Raw genomic sequence first — 6,362 nt, 5'->3', positions numbered from 1 at the left:
GCTCAAGCCTGTAATCCCAGCACTTTGGGAGGCCGAGACGGGCGGATCACGAGGTCAGGAGATCGAGACCATCCTGGCTAACACGGTGAAACCCCGTCTCTACTAAAAAATACAAAAAACTAGCCAGGCGAGGTGGCGGGCGCCTGTAGTCCCAGCTACTCGGGAGGCTGAGGCAGGAGAATGGCATGAACCCGGGAGGCGGAGCTTGCAGTGAGCTGAGATCCGGCCACTGCACTCCAGCCTGGGCGACAGAGCGAGACTCCGTCTCAAAAAAAAAAAAAAAAAAAAAGAAAGAAAAGAAAATTCTGATTTATGGCCGGGTGCAATGGCTCAAGCCTGTAATCTCAGGACTTTGGGAGGCCAAGGCGGGCAGATCACCTGAGGCCGGGAATCTGAGACCTGCCTGACCAACATGGAGAAACCCCACCTCTGCTAAAAATACAAAATCAGCTGGGCGTGATGGTGCACACCTGTAATCCCAGCTACTTGGGAGACTGTGGCAGCAGAACTGCTTGAACCCGGGAGGTGGAGGTTGTGGTGAGACAAGATCGCACCATTGCACTCCAGCCTGGGCAGCAAGAGTGAAACTCAATCTCAAAAAAAAAAAAAAAAAAGAAAGAAAAGAAAAGAAAAAAAATCTGTTTGACCAGACATGTTAATTTAATTTTATTTTTTTAGACAGTCACTCCATCACCCAGGCTGGGGCACAGTGGTCTAATCTTGGCTTACTGCAACCTCCACCTCCCCAGTTCAAGCTATTGTGTCTCAGCCTCCCAAGTAGCTGGAATTGTATGTGGGTGCCACCACACCTGGCTAATTTTTTGTATTTTTAGTACAGATGGGGTTTCGCCATGTTGGCCAGGCTAGTCTTGAACTCCTGACCTCAAGTGATCCGCCTGCCTCAACTTCCCAAAGTGCTGAGATGACAGGCATAAGCCGCCACGCCCAGCCAGACATGTTAAATTTGAGATCAGTGGTTACCCAAGTGGAGATCAGGAACTTGGAGTGCTGGCGACTTAGTACTGGGAGTCATGGGATACAAGCGGCGTTTAAAATTAGGAGCCTAGGCAAGATCTCCCCGGGCCTGAGTGTAGATAGGGGCCCAAGGTACTGATCTGGCCCAAGGGAAGGGTCTGGCAGAAGAGACAGAAGGGATCAGGCAGGGCTTTGGACCTCTAGGCTTGATGGCCACCTGCTGCTGGGCCTCTGGCCTGGAGGCGGTCGGGACCGAATGTGCACAGAGAATGAGAAGTGAGCAAGTAGACAGCGAGGGTAGTACAGGGCTTTGAAGGCGTCTGCCACGGAGGCGGGAAGGGATGGGGTGGAGGCTCAGGAGACTTGAAGCTCCAAGAGGACGTTAATAAAGGCCTGAGCGCTGGCCGGTCGGGGAGGCTCAGGCCTGTAATCCCAGCACTCTGGGAGGCCAAGGCTGGATGGAGGACTGCTTGAGCTCAGGAGCTCCAGACCAGCCTGGGAAACGTTGTAAGAGCCTTTCTCAAAAAATTAACAAATTAGCCGAGTGTGGTGATGCGCGCCCGTAGCTACTCAGGAAGCCAAGGTGGGAGAATCACTTGAGCCTGGGAGGTCGAGGCTGTAGTGAGCTGTGATTGCGCCACTGCAGTCCAACCTGGGCGACAGAGCAAGACCCTGCCTCGAAAATAAATAAGACTTGAAAACCCAGTATGGGAATGGCCCTGAGCTGTGGCTTAGAGGGTAAAGGAGGCGGTCCAGAGAGAAACCCTTCGAGAAAATGGGGCTTCGAGGCTGAGGGAGCTCGGGCCAGAGAAGGCGCCAGCGGGAGATGGCACAACTAGCCAGGGCCCTATACTAGGCAGGCAACCCTTGCGGGCATTCACACCTGGCGCCAGTGAACAACAATTCCCAGCATGCCAAGCCCCGTTTCCAGGGCGGGCTGCGGAACCTGGAAGTGGTCACAGAACTCTGGCGCGGCTCCATAGTCTGAGTTGTCAGCCGGTTGCTTTTTCGTGCTCGGTAGTCGCCGCCGCCGCGCGCCAAGGGGAAGCGACAGCACCAGAAGGCCAAGATATAAGTTGAGCCTCAGTCGGGAGGGGCGCTCCACTCGGCCTCAGTGACCCGCCTGTCCCGCACTGCGCGCCGCTCGCCTTCCCTCTCAGCTAGTCCCCAGAGCCCAGCCCAAAGGTCACTTCCTCCCGGAAGCTGCCGCCCTCTCTCCAGGCAGGGTAATTACCCTCGGGCCGTAGCGCTCTCCTGGGGTCGCGGCTTCGATGATGTCAGCTGCGGGCTCCAGCGCAGCCCAGTCTTTCCTTTACTCTGGTTCTGCCCTGACCGTCCCCCGTCTGCTCGCGAGCTTTGCCCCTGAATGAGTAGTCTCTCCCTCTTCTGTACTTAGCGTCTCCCTGTGTTCTTTTTCATGCCGATCAGCCTGCACAAGTGCTACAGAGCCTTCTAATTTTAAAGCAAACCAGGCCGGGCGCGGTGGCTCACTTGTAATCCCAGCACTTTGAGAGGGCAAGGTGGGCGGATCACCTGAGGTCAGGAGTTCAAGACCAGCCTGGCCAACATGGTGAAACCCTGTCTCTACTAAAAATTCAAAAATTAGCCGGGCGTGGTGACGGGCACCTGTAATCCTAGCTACTTGGGAGGCTGAGGCAGAAGAATCGCTTGAACCCGGGAGGCAGAGATTGCAGTGAGCCAAGATCATGTCACTGCACTCCAGCCTGGGCAACAGAGCCAGACTCTGTCTCAAAAATAATAAAATAAATCCACTCGTGCCTCGTGCCCCACATTCCCCTCCCGCTGCCGCCATGGTTTCTTTCTGTTCAGAACAAGTGAGAGACCCGTGGCTTCATGCTGTTTTCTGAGTCTCTTGGAACCCCTCAAGTTCGACCCCAGAACTGCTCATCATGTTCCCAGCTCCATTTTTTTTTTTTTTTTTAAATGTCGCCCTCTCTCGCCAGGCTGGAGTGCAGTGGCGCGATCTCGGCTCACTGCAACCTCCGCCTCCCGGGTTCAAGTGATTCGCCTGCCTCAGCCTCCTCGGCAGCTGGGACTAGAGGCGTGCGCCACCACGCCCAGCTAATTTTTGTATTTTTTTTAGTAGACATAGGGTTTCACCATGTTGACCAGGATGGTCTCGATCTCTTGACCTCGTGATCCGCCCGCCTCTGCCTCCCAAAGTGCTGGGATTACAGGCCCCAGCGACTTCTTGTTGCTAAATCTAGTATTCAATCCTCAGTTCTTCAGTTTCACTCTTGTTGCCCAGGCTGGAGTACAATGGTGCAGTCTCGGCTCACTGCAACCTCCACTTCTGGGGTTCAAGTGATTCTCCTGCCTCAGCCTCCTGAGTAGCTGGGATTACAGGCATGCACCACCACACGTGGCTAATTTTGTATTTTTAGGAGAGACGGGGTTTCTCCATGTTGGTCAGGCTCATCTCAAACTCCCCACCTCAGGTGATCTGCGCGCCCCGGCTTCCCAAAGTGCTGGGATTACAGGCTTGAACCACCGCGCCTGGCCAGCCTCAGTCCTCATTTTGTTGGGCTTCTCTACAGTATGTCACACCGTTGACCACTCCCTCCTTGTGAAACCCTTCTTTGGTATCTGGGATGTCACATTCTTTTTGTGTCCATCAACTTCAGCGGTCTCTCTTTTCCCAGTCTCCTTTCTGGACCCTTCTCCCTTCTCTCAGATCTCATGGTTTATTTTCCATAAACATACCCTGTGGGTGATATAATTTCCCAGTCATCTATAAGTTGCTTTCTCCAGTCTTGTGTAGTTAGTGACCTACTTGATATCTCCACTGGAGGACTGATAGACATCTCAAATTTAATATGCCTTAAACAGAACTCTTGATTTTCAGCTCCTGAGCCTGCTCCTCCCTGTAAACTAAAAATAAAATCCTAACTCCTCCCCTACCCCCGCCACTGGCTGAACAGACACCCGTGTGGACAAGAGAACCCCAGGAAAACTTTAAAACTGAGTTCCTGGGCATGATGGGATGGAGGTCAGTTGTACCTTGTAATATCCCCCTCCGTTTTGTGGCTTAGACACAACTGACCAGAATTAATGCTGAAATAGAGATCATGTAATTGACAAAACAGACTCTTTGTGGCAATAAGATACCAAATTATAAACAGAACCTACAGTCATGCCAGACAACTTCCCTGGTTAAGTCACCCACCACCCCTACACTTAAAGAATAAACTGTAGTCTAACTGCCACAAAGTTGTTCTTTTTCTTTAGCAGCTAAACAAGCACTGGCTTTCAGTAAGCAATATTAAAACAATTGTAGCCCACCAGCACAGACACTGACTAACTGAACCCCTGTTCTACCAGTCAGAACTGCAGCTTTGATTGGATAAGAGACTGATTTCAGTGACTTTCTCCTGAGAAGAAGACCACCGACCATGGACAGGCCCTGGCCGGTTTACAGAGGCTGCTCCTTTGCATGCCCTCTGGTCCTGAAAAGATCTTTTGATGATAAGGCCTAATTATAATACATTTAAATGTTAAGTCTCCACCTTAAAGAGAACATGGGTCATATGTTACATGCTTATTTAATATGCATATGTCAAGACCATCTTCATGAATATTCAGAGCTCGTTCTGTAACCTGTTGAATATATATATGGTCGGCCAACTTCTTCAGCATAAGGCTCCTCCTCTTCCGGCCCCTCCTCCTTCAGCGTGCCTATCTCTGGGATTCAGCTGGAGGCCGTTCTTCCCAGCCTGCTCCATGGCCACTTTGCTGGCTGTAACCCATTATAAGAAATAAAATCTGCTTTCTAACTTTGTAGATTTTTTTATTTTTTTAAAGTTAACATTCCCTATCCTTCAGATTTCAGTGGTCACACCATTACCCGGTTTGCCCAGGTCAGATCTCTGGGAGTTGGCCTTGGTACCTCTCACCACTTCCTGTCCATCAGGAGGTCCTGCTGGCTCTTTCAGGAGCTCACCACTTCTCACATCGTCCACTGCTCCCCCATAGGTAGAGACTTTTTTGGTTTTTGTTTTGTTTGTTTTTGAGACAGGGTCTCCCTCTGTCCCCCAGGCTGCAGTGTAGTGGCCTCTGGAGTAACTGGGGCCACAGGTGCGAGCTGTCACACCCGGCTAAGTTTTAAATTTTTTTGTAGAAACAGATTATCACTTTGTTGCCCCAGCTGGTCTCTAGCTTCTGGACTCAAGTGATCTTCTTGCCTTGACCTCCCGAAGTGTTGGGATTATAGGTGTGAGCCACTGTGCCTGGCCCCCATGTCTGTTGTGTAAGTGTTTTTAGTTTTTTTTTGAGAAGGGATCTCACTCTGTCTCCCAGGCTGGAGAACAGTGGTGCGATCTCGGCTCACTGCAACCTCTGCCTTCGGGCTTCCGGCAATTCTCTGCCTCAGTCTCCCGAGTAGCTGGGATTACAGGCACCCGCCCCCATCACACCTGGCTAATTTTTGTATTTTTAGTAGAGACGGGGTTTCACCATGTTGGCCAGGCTTGTCTCAAGCTCCTGACCTCTAGTGATTCGTCTGCCTCGGGCTCCCAAAGTGTTGGGATTACAGGCGTGAGCCACCGTGCCCAGCCCATAGTAGGTATTTAATAAGCATTTGCTGAATGAGCAAAGATTACTCACTTCCAAAGACTCTGTCCTCTTTATAAAGGTGGTGGTTGTAGCATTATCTTCCTCTTTTCTTTAGGTGCATTACCTGTGCTAAATATACTCACTTTTATGGTGGCAAGAAGCTCGGTGAGGCATGCGGTCTTTCTGTTCCGCCTTGGGGGAGTGGTATTAAGGAACAGTGTCTTCAGGATAGAGTGAGCTGTAAAAATAGACAACAAGAACGCTGAAACTATGGTAGACAAATGGGCTGAGGACACAGTTCAAGAAATAGAAATACACTCGGCCGGGCGCGGTGGCTCAAGCCTGTAATCCCAGCACTTTAGGAGGCCGAGGCAGGTGGATCACGAGGTCAGGAGATCGAGACCATCCTGGCTAACACGGTGAAACCCCGTCTCTGCTAAAAAATACAAAAAACTAGCTGGGCGAGGTGGCGGGCGCCTGTAGTCCCAGCTACACGGGAGGCTGAGGCAGGAGAACGGCGTAAACCTGGGAGGCGGAGCTTGCAGTGAGCTGAGATCCGGCCACTGCACTCCAGCCCGGGCGACAGAGCAAGACTCTGTCTCAAAAAAAAAAAAGAAATACACTCAAGAAAGAAGAACATGCTTCATCTTAGTGGCGATTTTTGTAAAATGTAGATTAAAATATTTCCCAATGCTGAGAGCTAAGTAAAACATAAATAAAATACAAAATTACATATACATTTAAATGTTTTTTCTCTATCAAGTTTATAAGGAATAAAAAAATAATATTTTTAGCTATCAAAACTATCAAGACTA

This window comes from Theropithecus gelada, chromosome 10 (genome assembly GCF_003255815.1).
Source record: "Theropithecus gelada isolate Dixy chromosome 10, Tgel_1.0, whole genome shotgun sequence".
Lineage (NCBI taxonomy): Eukaryota > Metazoa > Chordata > Mammalia > Primates > Cercopithecidae > Theropithecus > Theropithecus gelada.
This window is presented reverse-complemented; position numbering follows the sequence as displayed.